Consider the following 25,474-nt stretch of genomic DNA (forward strand, 5'->3'; position numbering starts at 1 on the left):
CGTTGACGTGCCCTCTTCCAAGCAATAAATTTGCAGCAATCTCAGGGAGGGCATGCCGACATGCCCTCCTCATAAAAATAAATTTACAATTGGAAGTCTAATCTCAGGGAGGGCACGTCGACGTGCCCTTATCCAATGATGAAATATGGAAAGGAAAATATCGAAATTTCTCAGAGGAAACGTTGAGGTGTCCTTCCAGTGACTTGAATTTCTCTTTCCCTATTTCATCCTTGAGTGAGGGCACGACGACATGCCCTCCCCAAGATTGTAGTTTTTCAATGTTAACTAGTTATTTTAATTCTTTTGGCTACCAAATTTAAATCTTTTTAGGATGGGAGACAGCATGATAGTCATTCGATTGCTTCTAGTGTTGTGATCTAAAGATTGCTTTGTGGTGTTTGCAGTCTTGTGAGTCCATATTGTTCATCTAAGCAAATGAAGTGACCAAGAGTCTCAAAAAAGAAGGATATTCCAATAGGTAGTCAAATTTTGGGTGAAGTTAGTAATGAGGTGGAGACAAGTTTTAAAGATATAGAGGATTTGGGTGAAGATGGAGAAAGTCAACCTAATCCAGAAGGTGTCACTTAGTGTGGTGATTTTGTTCCAGCTGAGCTTGTTCCTTAGGAACAAGCCCTTGCAATTGTGCCTTTTATGGTAAGGCCTGAGGTTGAGGTTGGTCAAGATGACAATAATGAAGCAGAGATCTACCCGAACAAAGGACAAGATATTTTGAATCAATTACAATTGTTTAATTAGCTATCATGAGTGTCATTCTATCCCTCTTTGTAGGTTGATGCCTCATGCAAACGTTAGAGGACTCAGAAATGAAATGGGTGGTTTGAAGGCTGCTTTTGGCAAAGAGGGTTATGCCCCTAAAAAAGGTGCTTTTATTGTTCTATTGTGGACTTTTTCATGCCAAGGGTGCTTCATCTCAAAAGAAAAAACCTCCTAACATAGGATGTCTTCTCAACTATGCGTAGGATGTACGATCACCTACGTGTAGGATGTCTTGCTCTGCCTCCTCTGCTCTGCTCGCGCCTTCCCTGCCCTGCCCTGCTCGCATCTGCTCTACTCTGCTTACACTTTCCTTGCACTGCCCTGCATTGCCTTGCTGAGAGAGAGAGAGAGAGAGAGAGAGAGAGAGAGAGAGAGAGAGAGAGAGAGAGAGATATGAAATGAAATTTTATATTAAACGTCTTTAAATGCCAAAATGGCCTATGAGATCAAACCGATACAATCTTGGTGGATCTAATACAATGTTTGGGTACAAAAATAAAATAAAGTGTCATAATAATCATTATCTAATTCTCCTAAATGATTTTCTCATGTTAAACTAATCATTTAATATGGGGAAGTGCCATGGGAGAAAAAGCTAGAATATTGGTTAAGTTAGCAGACCGGCCACAGTAGGGATCCAAAGGAGGGAAAATAGGGATCCAAAATGGGGGCCATGTGCAAAAGAGTTATGTGCAACAATGGGCTTAAAAGACCCTAAGGTTCATCCCATTAAGACTTCCAAAATGCTAAGGTTCCAAAATTCAAAGGTTGTGTCCAAAGGTCAAACATTAGGGAAATTCGATGCTTTGTGTGTGCCCCAAAAGTCTTCATCCATCCCTACATAGGAGGGGGCGAGCCGTCCAAGTAGGGGATGAGAGAGAAGATCACACACACACACACACACACCACACACACACACACACACACACACACACAAACACACACACACACAGGCTCCCTTTACACAAAGGGAATGAGGGACACATGTCAGCTCCCTAGCCTAGATGCCCACAAGGTGTACTCAAATCCTATTGGATGGCCTTGGAGGTGGACCAATGAGAAGTAGGCTAGAACAAATCTAGCTTAATTAATTTAAAACACTTAATTAAAGAAACAATGGGAATTAAGCTCTCTAGAAGACAATTGGATAGTCTCCTCCCAAGGGGTCCAATGAGCATTCAACAGCCCAATGGCTTGCTGATTCCTATTGGCCAGGAGGCAAAGGGGTCCAATGAGAGTTTACTTGGATTAAATAATTACCTAAAGCTCTCACAAAAGGGGAAAGGGGGACACATGTCAGAAGGCTTATCACTTGTGATGCCCTTAATTAGTCATGGCTAAGCTAGGGTCCAATAGATCTAGCAAGAGTAAAGGCTTAATTGTCATTGGCTAAGCCTAGGGAGGTCCAATAGGATGCTAGCATGAGTAATTAGCAAGGGGGTCAACCAAGAGAGAGAGGGGGCTGATTTTTGCAAGGCATTATCACACACACACTCACACAATCTCATGTGTGAAGCAAATAAGACTCTATCTCTCTCTCTCTCTCTCTTCTCAAGCTTTAATGGAAAGCTTATCACCTACTCCAATCTTGTGAGAAGGGAGGCCTACATCAACAACTCTTGGATTTGTGATGCAAATCCAACCAAGAGCCAAGCTTCAATGCATTCTCATCTCCTCTACCATGCTAATTACTATGCTAAGCTATGCTAATATGAGTGATTATGTGAGGAGATGTACATCTTTCTCGTAAGATTACTCCTTCTTCCTCTCAATCTACTCTCATACCCCCGCTAGCTCTCACCGTCTTCGAAGGTGTGTGAGGTCTTGGGTCTGAGACCATGAGGGAATTGATGTTGTGTTTGATAAGTGTTTTGCTTGGTGCATGAAGTTTCCATCTTCATTGCACTAGCTAGTATTGAAGGAACACAAAGAATTGTATTGGTAAATGTCTCTCTTGATGGGAGAAACCATAATACAAAGTCTTTTGGAGGGGGGACCGGCTCCATGTAAATCCGGTCCTCAACTGTTGTCAATAGCTTAATTTCTCTCTCTTTTGAAGTATTGTTCATGCTATCTAACAATGTGTTGTGCTTTTTGTTGCTCTCTCCACCCAAGCACTCTTGTTATTCGCATTAGGAATCTATTCTAATGAAATGCTCACGATGTTCATGCTATTTTCCGCTACACACAAGTTACTAGGTCATTAAATGCTACATTGGTATTAGAGCACAAGGTTTCTCTTTTCTTTCTCAAGAAGGGAGGTCCTCAAGCTAGCTATAAATGGTTGGTATTATTAATTGCATGTGAGTAAGTAGAATATGGATTTTTCAGCCTTGCAATGCGCTTGCCTTCATGCAGTTGACGGGGCATCACCGTCGAGAGCTATGGTCTTAATAGTGGAGTCCTACGGGGCTTGCCTACAACTTAACCACTATTGATCTATTAGAAGCTTGACAGGAGCCGGTGCTGTTTTGGTGTTGAATGACCCTCTCTTCTATTCCTTGCAATTAATGGTATTCAAGCCATGGATACAGTAGCTTGAGTGATTTTTCTAAAGGGGTTAAGAGGAGTAGCAACTAGGGCTTGAAGTGCCAAAGTACACCAAAAAAGTTTACACCTAAAAGTTGTTAGATTGGCTGACAATAGTAAAGGGAGTGAAATTAATGTTGATAACTTTGATTTTGTTAATGAGCAGGCTACTAATGATGCCCCGATGCTTGTTAACTATCTTGTTTCTAGGCTTCAACAAGCCATGGGCAATCCATTCCTCTAAAGTGAAGTGTAACGGCGGCTCTGTGCTCATGGGGTTCTCCAAGCTCCCCACCGTGACGACAGAACACCTAGGAAGCCTCCTGGTGAGACTTCTAAAGAGGCCTCTCTCCGATTTGGGAAGAAGAAGAGGATCCATATGAAGGGCTCAAGAATTTACTTCTTGATGATGTATCTCCTTCCAAAGGGAAACTCAAGAGCCTTCACCGAAGGAATGAGAAAGGAGTGAGTCTCCCGCCACCTCGATGGAGATGGCTCTACGAAGACGGCGGGCTAAACGCTCTCCATCCCCTCCAAAACGGAGAAGACCATCACACACTTCTCCACACCATAATTCAAAGAGGGATGACAAAAATCAAGAGAAGAAAAAGGTGAGAAAGAGGACACCCTCTTCTCCATCTTCTTCATCCTCTTCCTGTTATGAAAGTGTTGGTGAAGACAACGAAGATCAAGGCAATAAAAAGGGGAGAAAGAGGTCACCCTCTTCTCCATCTTCCTCAAATTCTTCACCTTCTGAAGAAAGTGATGGTGCAACCTTTGAACCATCAAAAAGAAGAGTCCATAGGAAATCCTATGCCGCATGGAAGAGGTCGTCCAAGCTCAAGAAGTTCAAGGAGGGAGGAAAGAGCATCTCTTGAGTCCTTACCTACGATGGCACCTTTGGTGCTACAGAAAAAGTCTTGGCCTTTATCCAACAATTTGATGAGGCGTTCGGAGATGAGGGCTTCACGGAGTCCTCTAAGCTACACCATGTAGCTATGCACTTTCAAAAGTCTGCCAGGCAATGGTGGTCTAGCCTACGGGCCAACGGTGAAGCTCAACAAACATGGAAAGCTTTAAGAGCTTCCATTATGAAGCAATTTTTGTCCACCGATGCCAAAGACAAAGTACTCACCGAATGGCAAATCTTGAAGCTCTCTCCCTATGAATCCATCCACAAATATGTAGACAAGTTTTGGCACCTACAACTCCAAGCCACTGTCTTCAAAAAGTTGGATTTTGGAGAGAAAAAGCAACAATTTTGTGCGGGCTTAACCGAAGAAATGGCGGAGTATGTCAACTCCCAAAGGCCATGCACCATATCGGCGGTAATACACCATACTATGGTGGCCTCTCGAATCAATTTCCAAACAGGGGCTAAGAGGAATTCTAAGCCCTCGGAAAACAAGTGTTCCAATGAGCCTAAGGGGAAGGACAATGTCCAAAAGTCTCCTAAGGCCAATTCCAACAAAGCTAAAGAGAAGGGAGTTTACAAAGGCAAAAAAAAACTCTCCCCTGAAGAGCTTGAGCGTTATTGTAAGGATAACCAGTGTTTCAAGTGCGGCAAACAAGGGCATGCGTACCGCGCTTGTCCCCAAAAGAACACTCGCCATGAGCCTCCTAGAGCTACCTTGGTTGAAATCCAAGAGGAGGAAACTCACCACAAAGGATCTCCTCTATGCCATGCTTGGGGAAAGGTAAGAGAACATGATGCTTTTATTCTCTTTGACCCTTGTTCTACTCACAATTTTATATCTATAGAGTTGGCCACCAAGCCAGGCATACAAACCTATGAGATGGGAGATGTCCTACCCACAGAGGGTGATTTCAAGGGGCAAGAAGCTTCAGTTACTCCCTTAATTGGGAAATTGAGGCTCCATGTCCAAAGCTATGTGGACAAAGAGGACTTCTTTATCTCTCCTCTCAAGCATGAGGATGTAATCCTAGGGGCACCATGGTTTGATCGCCTAGCTGTCAATGTTAAATTTCCCGAAAGGAGAATCTACTTTAGGCTCAAGGGAAAAGATATGTACATAGATGCTAAGCAAATGGGTAACACCATACCCAGTGTACAAAAGCAACCTTTCAATAATTCAATAAAGAGCTCTATTTTTGTGTACATGATTTTTGTTAAAGATTTTCAAAATGAACCTAATGCTTTAGCAAAAGAAAATAAAAGCAACCACAAAGAATTAGAGTTATCCAATTTTCTCAAGGGGTTTCAAGATGTATTTATTAACAACATCCCTTGTGAAGTACCTCCTAAACGAGGCAATGATGACCATGCAATTGAACTTCTTCTAGGAAGTTCACCACATAACAAACCTCCTTATAGAGTTTCTCAAGCTCAACAAGAGGAGATTATTTGGCAAGTGCATGAGTTAGTTGAGAAGGGCATGGTTAGGCCTAGCTCATCTCCGTTTTGCTCACCTGTGTTACTAGTGCAAAAGAAAGACGGCACATATCGTATGTGTGTCAACTACAGAGCACTAAATAGGATCACTATCAAGAATAGGTTTCCCGTTCCACGGGTAGAAGACCTATTTGATAAGCTACAAGGATCGATCTACTTCAGTAGGATTGACCTAAAAAGTGGCTATCATCAAATAAGGATAGTTGATCAAGGCATTGTAAAAACCACATTTTGCACTACGTTTGGTCTTTATGAATATATTGTCATACCTTTTGGCTTGACCAATGCACGAACCAGATTCAAGCGCTTGATGGAGAAGCTATTCAGGCCTCAATGAACCTTCACTGGAGTATTCTTTGATGATATTATCATCTACTCTAATTCATTAGACGAACACAAGAAACACCTTTAGGTAATATTTCAAGTTCTAAGAGAGAATAAACTTTATGTTAATAAAAAGAAAAGTGATTTTTTCTTGCAAGAGATTTAGTATTTAGGTCACATTATCTCTCAAGATGGCATCCAAATGGATCCATCAAAGTTAGAGGTAATAAAAGGATGGTCTAAACCAAGGAATCTTCATGAACTAAGAAGCTTTATAGGTATGGGTGCATACTATAGACGCTTCATAGAAAAGTTCTCACAAATTGGGGGACCATTACATGACCTAACAAAGAAAAGCGTTAGGTATACATGGTCTGCTAAGGAGAACAATGCTTTCGAAAAGCTTAAAGAAAAGCATATCTCTCAACGTGTGCTTACACTACCGGATCTCTCAAAGCCATTTGAGGTCCAATGTGACGCTTGTGGTGATTGCCTTGGAGCTGTTTTGCTCCAAGAAGGGCACACCATAGGCTATGAAAGTCAAAGGCTCGACCCTGTTGAGCAAGCCCTAGGAATATATGAAAAGGAACTCCTCACAGTTCTACATGCCTTAGACTCATGGAAGCACTATTTATGGGGGATTCCTTTCATTCTGCGAACGGATCACTAAAGTCTTAAGTACTTCATGACGCAGACCAAGCTATCCGACAAAAAAATGAGGTGGGAAAATTTTCTTTCGCAATTTCATTTTCATATTGCTCACATTGCTGGCAAGCATAATCAAGTAGCCGATGCACTCTCAAGACGACCGAGAGTGAATACAATTTCCATAGCAACTCACAATGATCTATCTTCTATGATAGATGAGTATGCTATTCATCCCAATTTTAGAGATGTGATTTCAGCCCTTCCATTAGTGAAGAAAGAGGAACCATTTACTTTACAAGATGGTTATCTTCTCTATGGCAATAGACTATGAGTTACTAACTCACTCTATGAGAAAGTAATATATGAATCTCATGCTCCTCCTTATCCGGTGTCGTGCCGTGGCACGTGCATAGTGGGAACGGAAGCTAAGCCCTACAATATTATGGATTTTATGTCTATGTCTTAAGTGTGCATAAGTATATGCATTTTCTATTTAGCATGCAAAAAGCTAGTCGAAGTCTGTAGTGTCACTCTTGTTCGGAATGGGCTTCGTACTATGATCCCGGGCTTCTTTGTGAACCTCTTCTTGGAGCCATGATGAAATAAGCCTATAAAACATACCTCCTATCTACTAGGCATCCTAGGTGGCATATGACATGTGTAGCATGGCCAAAAGTGGCCTTAGTCATAATATACCCCATGAGGTGTCATTCTACACATAGTAGGTGCACTTTGGAGTGATTATGGACCTAGAAAAATCCCTTAGAAAAGTGGTTACGAGTTTGTTTGATGTCATCCATGATGTATGCAAAGCTCTCTCTCAATTATTTATGAAGATATGTTATGCACATGTTCCCACCATAGCTCAACAACTCTTGGAGGCTTAACCCTTGACATGTGGCGGCAAGGAGAAGATATTTGGAGAAAGATCTAGAAGAACCTCTAGATATTTCTTGAAGAGAAAGATCTAGAAACTTTGAAGATAATTTCAAGATATTTTGAAAAGATAGACACTTGTCACACAAATCCCTTGGATATTTCTAAGCAAATATGTTCTTCAAGGGCAACTTCACCTATAAATAGAGCCTCTTGTCCCTCACTTGGGCATCAAGCAAACCATCAAGCAATCAAGCGCTCAAACAATCCCCACAATCAAGCAACTCTATCAAGCCATCACCCAACCTCCTAGCCATCTCCTTGAGTGAAACTTTCTCTCAATTTCAACCCAACACATCTTGAGCTTGGTACCTCATGCCTCAAGCCTTCTATCTCCTCACTTGTAATACTCATACACTCTATGCAACCTTCTTTCATCGATAAAGATGCATTGTTGGTGGCTCGCAAACGGTGTTGGGTACTACTACTCATCTTCTACTTCATCAAGTTGGCTACAAGACCACAAAGTCTTGAGGTGTGCTTCACTTATTTGGCTTGAGCTTGTGTGGGTCGTTGTGTTGTTTGACTGCTTTCTAAACTTTCTTAGATGTATAAGCCCAATGGTGTAACCTTTCAACCCTTTCACTTTGTGCAAAATATTAGGATTAATTTTTGTATTAGCCATAAAATCCAGTTCCAACGGAGAATTGTGTTACTCTTTGGGCCGGAAAGACTGTGAGAAATTCTTCTTTCTCCACGTCCTCTTATTTTGCCACTATTAAGCTACTCTAATTCTTTCTATGTGCACATATTTATTCTCCTCTAGGGGTTGAGCCTTGCTTTCTTAATATTACTATGAACCAAGAAGACTTGTACACACGGCTCACTCCTATCACTAGGCAAAACATCTACATCTTTGTAAGCACTAAGTCACAATGTCAAAGAACCATTCGCAATCTATTTGGAGCACAACGACTTGCTGCTATAAATGCATCAGTGAACCCTTTCATCTTACCTTGGATTAGATACGATCAAAGTCTTGATGTTTTCATCTTTGTTTTATTTGGAGGGTTTCACGTGTGCATATGTGTGTGTCTGCGTGTAAGATTCCAATGGCTACACACAATGTATTTGCTATAAACACTAAGCTTGCTTAAGTGAAAGCCTTCACAGTTTCCCCACAAACCCTCACAGCTAGAGGTCCGGCGCCTTCCTGGCAAGACCGCCAACTCTTTAACACACTTTTTGGTGAACCCGACGTGAAGTTTGTCAGGGTGAGTTAGTGGGGATCTGTAAGCTACTTCAACCATGGGTGATCATCATCTGCAGCAGGAAGGTATGCCTTTTGATCCCACTACAATGCAAATGTTTCAAGCATTTGCCTTGTTTATGCAACAACAACATGCTACAGAAAGACGAGAAGTGTCAGCAACCAAAGCTATTCAAGAAGTGGTGCACAAAATGGATCAATTTAATGGGAAAGATGTGACAAAGTATCTTCGTGGCTATGTAAAGGAGATGGAGTTGGATCGTGTGCCAGAAGATGAGATGCTCCAAAGCTTTGACCTTGTTGTGACTCCCGAGATTAGAGAGCTTGTGAGAGGAATCAAGAATGAGCATGGAAGAAATTGGGAGGAGTTCAAGCTAGCGATGAAGGAGGAGTATTTCATGGAGGACTCTGAGAGAGTAACAAAGAGAACTTTCCTGGAGTGGGTAGCCAAGCCGAAGGAGGGTATTCTCTCCAATAGAGCTACTCAGGGAGTTTGAGCGATGATATGCTCAACTCACAAGGATAGAGAAGGCCACACTCGACTCAGAAAAGACAGAGCTCTTCTTACAAGAAATAGGAAAGGAGCTCCAGGAGCAATTGGAGCTACTTCTTGAGGACAAAGATGTTGAGCAGAGACTGAAGACAGATTGGAACGAAGTTGAAGCTGCTATTTTATTACTTGCCAAGCACCAAAGGAGACGGGATAAGATGGTTGTTGGTAGTGCACCATCTACCTCCACAGCTTCTGAAAAGATGGTAAAGCCTTGTTCCTTTATAATTCCAAAAGTTGATGACGCTGTAATAGATGAGCTTGTGAAAGGTATGAGGGATTTAAAAGTAAAACTCACAAAGCTTGAAGAGAAAGGGCAACCATTGGCACCATCTTCAAGGCAAAAACAACAACCTAAAGAAGGTTTTGTTCATAGATGCATATGGTGTGTCAGCACAGAGCATGCTAGGAGAGAATGTTCAGTGAAGCTTTGAGAAAAGATCTTGTCTTCTTCAAGGATGGGAAGATTCACTTAAGGGAGACAGGTTTACCCTTAAGGGCTAACTTTGGGAAAGGAAGAATGCAGAGTTTGGTAGAGGATATGGCCACTACCCATGCCATCTCTGCATCCGAGGCATCTACTTACACAGTCAAGATTGAACCATTGAGGAGTTTTGAAGAAATTGGTAAGCTGTGGCCAAGCTGTGGCCAAGTGCTATGGAGCTAGCAAGGAAAGGGAAACTTACAAGAGAAGTCCTACATGAAGCAGGTGACTGTATTTCTTTAGAAACCGGATGGAATGACCCTGTGGACTCCTTGTCAGTGCATGCCTATATTGCAAAATGCCAAAACAAAGAAGCGTTTCTGGAAGAAAAGCACAGGTGAGAGAGTGGTGACGAAGGACCATCAAAAAGAATTACTAAAAGAAGCGACACAATACCTCCTCGAGCGCTTCCGACACAGGAAGCACCCCCAACTGAAGAGACTATGGAAGAAAGTACAACTGGGAGGAAAAAGGAGTCATCAAAAGGTAAGCCTAAAACTCCAACTTATAAGTTACAGGCTGATATTGAGGCTGCGACAGACTTAAAGAAAGTTCTAGAAGAAAGAATTTTGAATAGCAAAATAGAGTTTACCTTGGGGGAGGTCCTTGTCATAGCCAAGCGAAAGTTTCACAAGGAGATCATTGATATCATCAAGAGGAAGAGGCAAACTCTTGTTGACACCATTTGCCCGCAATCTGAAGGAGAAAGCTTAAAGACAGAGGTAATACAGGTGGAAGACAGAGAGCATGATGAGGATGTCGTAGGGTGCTACCATTCTTCTGGAAGAACAAAGCAAGTACAATTTTCAAATGAAATGAGGAGTACGAAGCCATTCCAAGAAGTCACTTTTCCAAGAATCATTGTGTTGGACGGATACGCCGCGACGGACGTCAGCACAGCGAGAACTCACCTAACATGTAATGTCAGCTAAGGACGAAGCTCGATCCGCAGGCACGTGGAAGCAAGCATAAGGTGTCAACCTACACTCGACCGACTCCTAACCAATTCCTATAGAGGTCTCTACCAATTGTCTAAGTCACAACCTTCAAGAGTGCAAGAGAGGAAACTTCCTACAACGCTTTCTAGAGCCAAACACCCATCAAACAATCTCGAAACACCATGGAACTTGAAGGAGACCCTACTAATACCAATAGGTAACTCTCCCTAAGGTCTATGAACCAAAATCCCGACCCAAAACACCCGGTGCAAAAACACGTAGGATGTCTGACCGAAATCTGCAGGTCTTCGTTTCCGAAATCTAAAGTGCCTAATGTGTAGTTCTACTCAATGTGAACGTGTGGATATGCTGCAATGCAAAATCGAACAATGTATGCTCACCCAAACAACCGATGAAGCTCGTAGAAGGAGCTCACAAAGCCGGACCGTACGCGTGCAATGTTGGTATTGGCGCATAGCTCTAGTCAGGGGAAACACGCTGCACTTCTCCGCACTTGATTCTTTGTGCAGAGAATTTCAATATCGGCGTGTTGGCTTCTTTGCAAAATTTGTTGTGCCTTCCACGTCCTAACCCTTGGTAGGGGACAAAAGCTGAGATTGTCTCTGATATCTTTAGGTGCCTCTACCAGGTGGATTAGGTATTGTGGGTACTTTGTAAGCCAAGCCTTCCTCCACTTTGGCTGAGAATCCACTATAAGCTTAACTCCTTCTGGCTTCGAGGTGTCTGTATTGTAGAGAGGTACCGTTGGATCTTCTCTGATATCTTTAGGTGCCTCTACCAGGTGGATTAGGTATTGTTGGTACTTTGTAAGCCAAGCCTTCCTCCACTTTGGCTGAGAATCCACTATAAGCTTAACTCCTTCTGGCTTCGAGGTGTCTGTATTGTAGAGAGGTACCGCTTGTTTATTGTAGCTGCCTCATATTTCAACAATGGATATGGGAGAGAGGGTTGAAGCCACTCGCGCCTGAGAGTGCTGGCGTCGATCTTTTGGATTGTCATAGATTTGAAGACCCTCTTCTCCCATTCCAAGGCTTCCTTCATGCTTTCTCTTAGCTCTTCCTCTATTGCGTTACACAATTTTTCCTCCTCTTCTTGTGTTAGATCCTGTGGCTCTTGAGAGGATCCTGCTATGCTTTCCTCTTGCATGTGTGTGTCCATAGGATCTGCCAAATTTTCGAGGTTGATGCCCTCATTGGCGGCTGGCCCTGAGCTTTCTACTTCTCCTCCTTGCTGGCCTTTCAACTCCTCAATTTGCTTGAGGAGTGTTTGCTTTTCCGCTTCAGCTTCTCTGCCCATATTCATGAGGAGGTCATTAAGTTCAGCGTTTACTCTTTCCGCCTCCTCGAGATTTTTCTTTATGTTTTCCACTTCTTCTTGCAGGGATTTTTGGCCCTCCTCCATTCTTGTTTGCATTACGATAGAACCTTCAGCCATCATTAACCTTTGCTTTTTCTCGAGAGTCAGCTCCTTCTGAAGTTCCTGCATTTGCTCTTCATATAGTTGACTCTCGGAAATGATTTGAGTCGAGCTCGTAGCTCTGACTCTAGTAGGTGATGCTCGCAGCCTCTGGATGGTTTGATCTTTGACTTTTAGTTGATCCTTGAGCTCAAGGACCTCATCCAGGCTTGCTTCTTGTTCTATCTCTGCTTTTTCTTTGGCATTTCTCATGGCCTCTACTTCTTTCGATTCTTCAGCCAGCTGTAGTGTCAGATTATCCCTTTCTCTTTCGGCATCTCGCAATGACTTGCTGAGCTACAGACACTCTTCTTCAGCTGCTTGTATTCTTTTTTCTGCTGCCTCATTTGCTTCTTCCATTGCTTGCAATTTTGTAGAGCCGTTGCCAAGCTGGCCTGCAGGTCATCTTCTCTCTCTTTTTGCCTTTGGCTTTGTGTTTGCAGAGAATCTACTTTCTTTTTGATCTGTTCTTCAGTGCCCTTGAGAGTTGTCATTTCTTTCTCTGAAGCCATGGATTGTGCTCGCAATCCAGCTAGCTTTGTCATCACCATGTCCCAGTCATTGGAGGGCGGGTGCAGGTCTACCGTGTCGGTAGCAATTTCTTTTAGCTCCACTAGCCGGATGCCTTGCATCTGTTCTTTATGCCTTGTCCTCGCCAAGTCAAATGCGACTGCGGCGGCTTCTTCCTTTGTATAGCCTGCAGCTAGCAGGTCCAAAAATGCATAATAGGCCTCATCTAATCCTTTTTGCTGAGATTCAGGCTTGGCCTCTTCTTTTGGCTCAGGTTCCTGCCTTTGCTCTTGCTCCTCTGCTTGCCTTTCGTCTTGTTTGTCCTCAGTTACATTATCTTCTTGTGGAGGGCTGCTAGGAGGTGGTGAGGGCGGTGGAGATGACTGTGGGCTGGGTTTAGGGCTATCTGGTAAAGCTGCTGGTTTGCCCTTTAAGTCCCTGCCTGCTTTTGTTTTTCTTTCTCTTTCTTGGCTTTCTTGTTCATCTAGCAGTGTCTGCCTTATCTGCTCCACTTTCTCCTCGGTGAAAGGGACATGGGGAATGTTTTCTGCTGCAGCATCAAGAATCTCGAAATTCTTGATATAATCTTCAAAACGGTCCCTTTGCACTCTTTGGATGATCCGGACATAGACTCGAGAGATGGCTTACAAATGAGATGGGCAAATTTTCTTTCGCAATTTCATTTTCATATTGATCACATTGCTGGCAAGCATAATCAAGTAGCCGATGCACTCTCAAGACGACCGAGAGTGAATGCGGTTTCCATAGCAACTCACAATGATCTATCTTCAATGATAGATGAGTATGCTATTGATCCCGATTTTAGAGATGTGATTTCAGCCCTTGCATTAGGGAAGAAAGAAGAACCATTTACTTTACAAGATGGTTATCTTCTCTATGGCAATAGACTATGCGTTACTAACTCACTACGTGAGAAAGTAATGTATGAATCTCATGCTCCACCTTATGCGGGGCATAGAGGGATTCAGTCTACCTTAAAGGGATCAGAGCTCAAGGTTTCTCTTTTCTTGCTCAAGAAGGGAGGTCCTCAAGCTAGCTACAAATGGTTGGTATTATTAATTGCCTGTGAGTAAGTAGAATAGGGATTTTTCAGCCTTGCAGTGCGCCTGCCTTTGTGCAGTTAACGGGGCATCACCGTCGAGAGCTATGGTCTTAATAGTGGAGTCCTACGGGGCTTGCCTACGGGTTAACCACTATTGAGCTATTAGAAGCTTGACAGGAGCCGGTGCTGTTTTGGTGTCGAAAGACCCTCTCTTCTATTCCTTGCAATTAATGGTATTCGAGCCGCGGGTACAGTAGCTTGAGTGCTTTTTCTAAAGGGGTAAAGAGGAGTAGCAACTAGGTCTTGAAGTGCCAAAGTACACCTAAAAGTTGTTAGAATGGCTGACAATAGTAAAGAGAGTGAAATTAATGTTGATAACTTTGATTTTGCTCATGAGCAAGCTACTAATGATGCTTCAATGCTTGTTAACTATCTTGTTTCTAGGCTTCAACAAGCCATGGGCAATCCATCTCTCCAAAGTGAAGTGCAATGGCAGCTCCGTGCTCACGGGATTCTCCAAGCTCATCACCATGACGAGAGAACACCTAGGAAGCCTCCTTGTGAGACTACCAAAAGAGGTCTCTCTCCGATTCGGGAAGAAGAAGAGAATCCTTATGAAGGGCTCAAGAATTTACTTCTTGATGATGCATCTCCTTCCCAAAGGAGAACTCAAGAGCCTCCACCGAAGGAACGAGAAAGAAGCGAGTCTCCCGCCACCTCGGCGGAGATGGCTCCACGAAGACGGCGGGCTAAACGCTCTCCATCACCACCAAAGCGGAGAAGACCATCATATTCTTCTCCCCACCACAATTCAAAGAGGGATGGTAAAAAGCAAGAGAAGAAAAAGGCGAGAAAGAGGACACCCTCTTCTCCATCTTCTTCATCCTCTTCCTCTTATGAAAGCTATGGTGAAGATGACAAAGATCAAGACAAGAAAAAGGTGAGAAAGAGGTCACCCTCTTCTCCACCTTCTTCAAATTCTTCACCTTCTGAAGAAAGTGATGGTGCAACTTTTGAACCATAAAAAAGAAGAGGCCATAGTAAATCCTATGCCGCATGGAAGAGGTCGTCCAAGCTGAAGAAATTCAAAGAGGGAGGGAAGAGCATCTCTTTCTTTACCTATGATAGTACCTTTGGTGCCACGGACAAAGTCTTGGCCTTTATCCAGCAATTCGATGCGGCGTTTGGTGATGAGGGCTTCACGGAGTCCTCTAAGCTACACCATGTAGCTATGCACTTTCAAAAGTCCGCCAGACAATGGTGGTCTAGCGTACGAGCCAACGGTGAAGCTCCACGAACATGGAAAGCTTTAAGAGCTTCCATTATGAAGCAGTTTTTGGCCACCGATGCCAAAGACAAAGTACTCACCGAATGGCGAAGCTTAAAGCTCTCTCCCAATGAATCCATCCACAAATATGTAGACAAGTTTTGGGACCTACAACTCAAAGCCACTGTCTTCAAAAGGTTGGATTTTGGAGAGCAAAAGCAACAATTTTGTGCGGGCTTAACCGAAGAAATGGCGGAGTATGTCAACTCCCAAAGACCACGTACCATATCGGCGGTAATACACCACACTATGGTCGCCTCTCGAATCAATTTCCAAATGGGGGCAAAAAGAAATAATAAGCTCCCGGAAAACAAGGGTTCCAATGAGCCTAAGGGGAAGGACAATGTCCAAAAGTTTCCTTAGGGCAACTCCAACAAAGCTAAAGAGAAGGGAGTTTACAAAGGTAAGAATAAACTCTCTCCTGAAGAGCTTGAGCGTTATCGTAAGGATAACCGGTGTTTCAAGTGTGTCGAACAAGGGCATGCATACCACGCTTGTCCCCAAAAGAACAACCGCCAAGATCCTCCTAGAGCTTCCAAGAGGAGGAGACTCACCAAACTCACCACAAAGGATCTCCTCTATGCCATGCTTGGGGAAAGGTAAGAGAACATGATGCTTTTATTCTCTTTGACCCTGGTTCTACTCACAATTTTATATCTATGGAGTTAGCCACCAAGCTAGGCATACAATCCTATGAGATGGGAGATGTCCTACCCGCAGACAGTGCCTTCAAGGGGCAAGAAGCTTCAGTCACTCCCTTAATTGGGAAATTGAGGCTTCATGTCCAAGGCTATGTGGACAAAGAGGAATTCTTTATCTCTCCTCTCAAGCATGAGGATGTAATCCTAGGGGCACCATGGTTTGACCGCCTGGCTGCCGATGTTAAATTTCCTGAAAGGAGAATCTCCTTTAAGTTCACGGAAAAAGACATGTATATAGATGCTAAGGAAATGGGTAACACCATCCCCATTGTACATACACCAGCTTTCAAAAAGTCAATAAAGAGCTCTATTTCCGTGTACATGATTTTTGTTAAAGATTCTCAAAATGAACCTAATGCTTTAACAAACGAAAATAAAAGCAACCAAAAGGAATTAGAGTTATCCAATTTTCTCAAGGGATTTCAAGATGTTTTTATTGACGACATCCCTTGTGAACTACCTCCTGAACGAGGTAATGATGACCATGCAATTGAACTTCTTCCAGGAAGTTCACCGCCTAATAAACCTCCTTATAGAGTTTGTCAAGCTCAACAAGAGGAGATTATGCGGCAAGTGCATGAGTTAGTTGAGAAGGGTATGGTTAGGCCAAGCTCATCTCCATTTTGCTCACCTGTGCTATTAGTACAAAAGAAAGACGGCACATATCGTATGTGTGTCGACTATAGAGCACTAAATAGGATCACTATCAAGAATAGGTTTCCCGTTCCACGGGTAGAAGACCTATTTGATAAGCTACAAGGATCGACCTACTTCATTAGGGTTGACCTAAAGAGTGGCTATCATCAAATAAGAATAGTTGATCAAGACATTGTAAAGACCGTGTTTCGCACTACATTTGGTCTTTACGAATACATTGTCATGCCTTTTGGCTTGACCAATGCACCAGCCACATTCAACCGCTTGATGGAGAAGCTGTTCAGGCCTCATCGAACCTTCACTGGAGTGTTCTTTGAAGATATTATCATCTACTCTAATTCATTGGAGGAACACAAGCAACACCTCCAGGTAATATTTCAAGTTTTAAGAGAGAATAAACTTTATGTTAATCGAAAGAAAAGTGAATTTTTCTTGCAAGAGATTCAGTATTAAGGTCACATTATCTCTCAAGATGGCATCCAAATGGATCCATCCAAGTTAGAGGTAATAAAAGGATGGCCTAAACCAAGGAATCTTCATGAACTAAGAATCTTTATAGGTATGTGTGCATACTATAGATGCTTCATAGAAAAGTTCTCACAAATTGCCGGACCATTACATGACCTAACAAAGAAAAGCATTAGGTATACATGGTCTGCTAAGGAGAACAATGCTTTCAAAAAGCTTAAAGAAAAGCTTATCTCTCAACCTGTGTTTACACTACCGGATCTCTCAAAACCATTTGAGGTCCAATGTGATGCTTGTGGTGATTGCCTTGGAGCTATTTTGCTCCAAGAAGGGCACACCATAAGATATGAGAGCCGAAGGCTCGACCTTGTTGAGCAAGCTCTAGGCATATACGAAAAGGAACTCCTTGCAGTTCTACATGCCTTAGACTCATGGAAGCACTATTTATTGGGGACTCCTTTCATTCTGCGAACGGATCACCAAAGTCTTAAGTACTTCATGACGCAGACCAAGCTCTCCGACAAACAAATGAGGTGGGCAAATTTCCTTTCGCAATTTCATTTTCATATTGCTCACATTGCTGGCAAGCATAATCAAGTAGCCGATGCACTCTCAAGACAACCGAGAGTGAATGCGGTTTCCATAGCAACTCACAATGATCTATCTTCAATGATAGATGAGTATGCTATTGATCCCGATTTTAGAGATGTGATTTCAACCCTTGCATTAGGGAAGAAAGAAGAACCATTTACTTTACAAGATGGTTATCTTCTCTATGGCAATAGACTATGCGTTACTAACTCACTACGTGAGAAAGTAATGTATGAATCTCATGCTCCACCTTATGCGGGGCATAGAGGGATTCAGTCTACCTTAAATGGAATTGAAACATATTTCTATTGGCCTACCATGAAAGTGAACATACAAGAGTATGTTTCCAAATGTGTGGTATGCCAAAAGACAAAATTTGATAGAGGGAAGCAACTTGGATTGCTTCAACCCTTGCCAATCCCTAATTCACCATGGGAGAGCATATCCATGGATTTTATCTTTGGATTTCCTAAGTCTATCCATGGGAATACGGGAATATGGACGATAGTAGACAGGTTTAGTAAACAAGCTCATTTTATACCTGTCAAAAAGACTATCAAAGCCCATCAAATGGCAACCCTCTTTATTTCACAAATTTTCAAGCATCATGGCTTGCCAATGTCCATAGTGTCGGATAGAGATCCTAGAATGACCAGTAATTTCTTGAAGGGTCTCTTTGAGAATTTAGAAACAAGGCTAAACTTCTCTTCGGCATTTCATTAGAATAGATTCCTAATGAGAATTACAAGAGTGCTTGGGTGGAGAGAGCAACAAAGAGCATAACACCTAGTTAGATAGCATCAAAAATACTTTCAAAAGAGAGAGAAATTAAGCTATTGACAACAGTTGAGGACTGGATTTGCATGGAGCCGGTCCCCCCTCCAAAAGGCTTTGTATTATGGTTTCTCCCATCAAGAGAGACATTGTACAATACAATTCTTTGTGTTCCTTCAAGACTAGCTAGTGCAATGAAGATGGAAGCTTCATGCACTAAGCAAAACACTTAATCAAACACAACTTGAATTATCCCCGTTCTCAGACCCAAGACCTCACACACCTTCGAAGATGGTGAGAGCTAGCAGGGTATGAGAGTAGATTGAGAGGAAGAAGGAGTATCTTACGAGAAAGATGTACATCTCCTCACATAATCACTCATATTAGCATAGATTAGCTTAGTAATTATCTTGGTAGAGAAGATGAGCATGCATTGAAGCTTGGCTCTTGGTTGGATTTGCATCCACATGCCAAGAGAGTGTTGATGTAGGCTTCTATCTCACAAGCTTGGAGTAGGTGATGAGCTCTCCATTAAAGCTTGGGAGGAGATAGAGTATTCTTTCTTCACACATGGTCAAGTGTGAGTGTGTGTGTGTCAATGCCAAGCAAAAATCAGCCCCCTCTCTCTCTTGGGCGAGCCCTTCCTGCTAAATTGGTCTGGCTTTTGCCTCATTGGACCTCCCCAAGTCAAGCCAATGGGTGTTAAGCAGCATAAGTGATAGCCTTCTGACATGTGTTCCCCTTTCCCCTTTTGTGAGAGATTTAGGTAATTAAATAATTAAACTAAACTCTCATTGGACCCCTTTGCCTCCTGGCCAATAGAAATCAGGCAAGCCATTGGGCTCCTGAATGCTCATTGGGCCCCTTTGGAGACTGCCCAATAGTCTTCTAGGAGACTTAATTCTCATTGGTTTCTTTTATTAAATGTTTTTGAATTAATTAAACTAGATTTACTCTAGCTTAATTCTCATTGGTCCACTTCAAGGGTCTTCCAATAGGAATTGGGCACACCTTGTGGGCATCTGGCCTAGGGAGCTGACATGTGTCCCTAATTCCGTTTGTGTAAAGGGAGCTTGTGTGTGTGTGTGTGGCTTTCTCTCTCATCCCCTACTAAATGGGCTCGCCCCCTCCTTTGTAGGCTTTGAAGAAGACTTTTGTACACACACTAAGCATCCAATTTTCCCTAGGGTTGACCTTTGGACACAACCTTTGAATTTTGGAACCTTAGCATTTTGGAAGTCTTAATGGGCTGAACCTTAGGGTCTTTTTAGCCCATTGTTGCACATGGCTCTTTTGCAGATGGCCCCCCCTTTTGATCCCTATTTTCCCTCCTTTGGATCCCTACTGTGGCCGGTCTGCTAGCTTAACCAATATTCTAGCTTTTTCTCCCCTGGTACCTCCCCACATTAAATGATCAGTTTAATATGAGAAAATCATTTAGGAGAATTAGATATTGATTATTATGACTTTATCTCTCTCTTGAAATCATAGTCGCCCTCGACTATGGTGTAGAGAAGATAAAGCATGTTCATGAGTCCTTTTCTTAGCGGGTAGAGGATCCCTATGTTACCCTATGACATCATTCCATAATGGATGACTAGTCCATTTGACGCTTGAGAGGCTGAGGCTGCCGCAAGCATGTCTGCACATTAGTCCTATCAGTCTTCCATAGTAGAGTGACAAGCTCTACTTGGTGTTTGGGAGACGTCGTCTCCACAAACTTGATCTAAGCATGCATACTACTTCATTTTTGTGCACAAATAAAGAAAAAGAGAGTCTTATAAGACAAAAATTTTTGTTCATTTTTAACATTTTGTACATTTGCTTACTCTTGGGAAGCATTGTAAGCATTGACAAGGTTTAGGTTATCCTTTAATTGTATGCCTTGCATCCATCTAGCATCTTCAAAAGGATAATTCTTAAATTTAATAAGATATCGTCGGATAGTCTTACTGCCTCTTAGTACCTTGTCTTCATGTCGGAGAATGGACTTGGGCTGCAGCACCTCCTCTTGGTCCTCGATCTCCGGTGGGTCTTCAATAGTTGGTTCTTGAGGTGGCTCTCCTTTGTAAGGCTTTAATAGGCTCACATGGATAGCATTGTGTATGAGACAATGATTGGGCAACTTGAGTTGATAGGCCATCTCATTGATTGGCCTAAGAATCTGAAAGGGACCATAGTACCTTTTTGCTAGTTTAGCATAGTACTTTTGGTGACCCGTAGGATTCTTGCCCGTCGTGTGCCTTAATCGAGCCTTGGGAAACTTTAACAAGACCCAATCGTTTTCTTTAAAGGCTTGGGCTCTTCTGTGCTTGTCAGCAACAGCCTTTTGTCTTTGCTGTGAGATAGAGATAGCATCCTTAATCTTTTGGCAAGATTCTTGTAGGTCTCGGCTATACTCATCTGCAGCGAAGATCTTCCCATGTACCTTAAGTAGCAAGGGACTTTTTGATCTTCCCTCAATTACCTCGAAAGGTGATTTTCCCATGGAAGTATGTATAGTGTTATTGTAAGCATACTCCACTAAGGGTAAGTACTTCTCCCATTGGGATCTTTGATCTACTTCCGTTACATAGGCTTTTAGTAGATCGAGAATGGTTAGGTTAGCTATTTCACTTTGGCCATCAGTTTGTGGATGATAGGCCGAAGAGAAGTTTAGCCTTGTTCCTAAATTCTCAAAGAGACCCTTCCAAAAATTACTGGTCATTCTAGGATCTCTATCCGACACTATGGACATCGGCAAGCCATGATACTTGAAAATTTGTGAAATAAAGAGGGTTGCCATTTGATGTGCTTTGATAGTCTTTTTGACAGGTATAAAATGAGCTTGTTTACTAAACCTGTCTACTATCGTCCATATTCCCGTATTCCCATGGATAGACTTAGGCAATCCAAAGATAAAATCCATGGGTATGCTCTCCCATGGTGAATTAGGGATTGGCAAGGGTTGAAGCAATCCAAGTTGCTTCCCTCTATCAAATTTTGTCTTTTGGCATACCACACATTTGGAAACATACTCTTGTATGTTCACTTTCATGGTAGGCCAATAGAAATATGTTTCAATTCCCTTTAAGGTTGACTGAATCCCTCTATGCCCCGCATAAGGTGGAGCATGAGATTCATACATTACTTTCTCACGTAGTGAGTTAGTAACGCATAGTCTATTGCCATAGAGAAGATAACCATCTTGTAAAGTAAATGGTTCTTCTTTCTTCCCTAATGCAAGGGCTGAAATCACATCTCTAAAATCGGGATCAATAGCATACTCATCTATCATTGAAGATAGATCATTGTGAGTTGCTATGGAAACCGCATTCACTCTCGGTCGTCTTGAGAGTGCATCGGCTACTTGATTATGCTTGCCAGCAATGTGAGCAATATGAAAATGAAATTGCGAAAGGAAATTTGCCCACCTCATTTGTTTGTCGGAGAGCTTGGTCTGCGTCATGAAGTACTTAAGACTTTGGTGATCCGTTCGCAGAATGAAAGGAGTCCCCAATAAATAGTGCTTCCATGAGTCTAAGGCATGTAGAACTGCAAGGAGTTCCTTTTCGTATATGCCTAGAGCTTGCTCAACAGGGTCGAGCCTTCGGCTCTCATAGCTATGGCGTGCCCTTCTTGGAGCAAAACAGCTCCAAGGCAATCACCACAAGCATCACATTGGACCTCAAATGGTTTTGAGAGATCCGGTAGTGTAAGCACAGGTTGAGAAATAAGCTTTTCTTTAAGCTTTTTGAAAGCATTGTTCTCCTTAGCAGACCATGTATACCTAACGCTTTTCTTTGTTAGGTCATGTAATGGTCCCGCAATTTGTGAGAACTTTTCTATGAAGCGTCTATAGTATGCACTCATACCTATAAAGATTCTTAGTTCATGAAGATTCCTTGGTTTAGGCCATCCTTTTATTACCTCTAACTTGGATGGATCCATTTGGATGCCATCTTGAGAGATAATGTGACCTAAATACTGAATCTCTTGCAAGAAAAATTCACTTTTCTTTCGATTAACATAAAGTTTATTCTCTCTTAAAACTTGAAATATTACCTGGAGGTGTTGCTTGTGTTCCTCCAATAAATTATAGTAGATGATAATATCATCAAAGAACACTCCAGTGAAGGTTCGATGAGGCCTAAACAACTTCTCCATCAAGCGGTTGAATGTGGCTGGTGCATTGGTCAAGCCAAAAGGCATGACAATGTATTCGTAAAGACCAAATGTAGTGCGAAACGTGGTCTTTACAATGTCTTGATCAACTATTCTTATTTGATGATAGCCACTCTTTAGGTCAACCCTACTGAAGTAGGTCGATCCTTGTAGCTTATCAAATAGGTCTTCTATCCGTGGAACGGGAAACCTATTCTTGATAGTGATCCTATTTAGTGCTCTATAGTCGACACACATACGATATGTGGTCTTTCTTTTGTACTAATAGCACAGGTGAGCAAAATGGAGATGAGATTGGCCTAACCATACCCTTCTCAACTAACTCATGCACTTGCCGCATAATCTCCTCTTGTTGAGCTTGAGAAACTCTATAAGGAGGTTTATTAGGCGGTGAACTTCCTGGAAGAAGTTCAATTGCATGGTCATCATTACCTCGTTTAGGAGGTAGCTCACAAGGGATGTGGTCAATAAAAACATCTTGAAACCCCTTGAGAAAATTGGATAACTCTAATTCCTTTTGGTTGCTTTTATTTTCGTTTGTTAAAGCATTAGGTTCATTTTGAGAATCTTTAACAAAAATCATGTACACGGAAATAGAGCTCTTTATTGACTTGTTGAAAGCTGGTGTATGTACAATGGGGATGGTGTTACCCATTTCCTTAGAATCTATATACATGTCTTTTCCCCTGAACTTAAAGGAGATTCTCCTTTCAGGAAATTTAACATCGGCAGCCAGGCGGTCAAACCATGGTGCCCCTAGGATTACATCCTCATGCTTGAGAGGAGAGATAAAGAATTCCTTTGTCCACATAGCCTTGGACATGAAGCCTCAATTTCCCAATTAAGGGAGTGACTGAAGCTTCTTGCCCCTTGAAGGCACTGTCTGCGGGTAGGACATCTCCCATCTCGTAGGATTGTATGCCTAGCTTGGTGGCTAACTCCATAGATATAAAATTGTGAGTAGAAACAGGGTCAAAGAGAATAAAAGCATCATGTTCTCTTACCTTTCCCCAAGCATGGCATAGAGGAGATCCTTTGTGGTGAGTTTGGTGAGTCTCCTCCTCTTGGATTTCAACCAAGGAATCTCTAGGAGGATCTTGGCGGTTGTTCTTTTGGGGATAAGCGCAGTACACATGCCCTTGTTCACCGCACTTGAAACACCGGTTATCCTTACGATAACGCTCAAGCTCTTTAGGAGAGAGTTTATTCTTACCTTTGTAAACTCCCTTCTCTTTAGCTTTGTTGGAGTTGCCCTAAGGAAACTTTTGGACATTGTCCTTCCCCTTAGGCTCATTGGAACCCTTGTTTTCCGGGGGCTTATTATTTCTTTTTGCCCCCGTTTGGAAATTGATTCGAGAGGCGACCATAGTGTGGTGTATTACCGCCGATATGGTACGTGGTCTTTGGGAGTTGACATACTCCGCCATTTCTTCGGTTAAGCCCGCACAAAATTGTTGCTTTTGCTCTCCAAAATCCAACCTTTTGAAGACAGTGGCTTTGAGTTGTGGGTCCCAAAACTTGTCTACATATTTGTGGATGGATTCATTGGGAGAGAGCTTTAAGCTTCGCCATTCGGTGAGTACTTTGTCTTTGGCATCGGTGGCCAAAAACTGCTTCATAATGGAAGCTCTTAAAGCTTTCCATGTTCGTGGAGCTTCACCGTTGGCTCATAGGCTAGACCACCATTGTCTGGCGGACATTTGAAAGTGCATAGCTACATGGCGTAGCTTAGAGGACTCCATGAAGCCCTCATCTCCAAACGCCGCATCGAATTGCTGTATAAAGGCCAAGACTTTGTCCGTGGCACCAAAGGTACCATCATAGGTAAGGAAAGAGATGCTCTTCCCTCCCTCTTTGAATTTCTTCAGCTTGGACGACCTCTTCCATGCGGCATAGGATTTCCTATGGCCTTTTCTTTTTGATGGTTCAAAAGTTGCACCATCACTTTCTTCAGAAGGTGAAGAATTTGAAGAAGGTTGAGAAGAGGGTGACCTCTTTCTCGCCTTTTTCTTGTCTTGATCTTTGTCATCTTCACCATAGCTTTCATAAGAGGAAGAGGATGAAGAAGATGGAGAAGAGGGTGTCCTCTTTCTCGCCTTTTTCTTCTCTTGCTTTTTATCATCCCTCTTTGAATTGTGGTGGGGAGAAGAATATGATGGTCTTCTCCGCTTTGGTGGTGATGGAGAGCGTTTAGCCCGCCGTCTTCGTGGAGCCATCTCCGCTGAGGTGGCGGGAGACTCGCTTCTTTCTCGTTCCTTCGGTGGAGGCTCTTGAGTTCTCCTTTGGGAAGGAGATGCATCATCAAGAAGTAAATTCTTGAGCCCTTCATAAGGATTCTCTTCTTCTTCCCGAATCGGAGAGAGACCTCTTTTGGTAGTCTCACAAGGAGGCTTCCTAGGTGTTCTCTCGTCATGGTGATGAGCTTGGAGAATCCCGTGAGCACGGAGTTGCCGTTGCACTTCACTTTGGAGAGATGGATTGCCCATGGCTTGTTGAAGCCTAGAAACAAGATAGTTAACAAGCATTCAAGCATCATTAGTAGCTTGCTCATGAGCAAAATCCAAGTTATCAACATTAATTTCACTCTCTTTACTATTGTCGGCCATTCTAACAACTTTTAGGTGTAAACGTTTTAGGTGTACTTTGGCACTTCAAGCCCTAGTTGCTACTCCTCTTTACCCCTTTAGAAAAAGCACTCAAGCTACTGTACCCGCGGCTCGTATACCATTAATTGCAAGGAATAGAAGAGAGGGTCTTTCGACACCAAAACAGCACCGGCTCCTGTCAAGCTTCTAATAGCTCAATAGTGGTTAAGCCGTAGGCAAGCCTCGTAGGACTCCACTTTTAAGACCATAGCTCTCGACGGTGATGCCCCGTTAACTGCACAAAGGCAGGCGCACTGCAAGGCTGAAAAATCCCTATTCTACTTACTCA

Source organism: Adiantum capillus-veneris, chromosome 1 (genome assembly GCF_014529385.1).
Source record: "Adiantum capillus-veneris isolate H3 chromosome 1, ASM1452938v2, whole genome shotgun sequence".
Taxonomy (NCBI): domain Eukaryota; kingdom Viridiplantae; phylum Streptophyta; class Polypodiopsida; order Polypodiales; family Pteridaceae; genus Adiantum; species Adiantum capillus-veneris.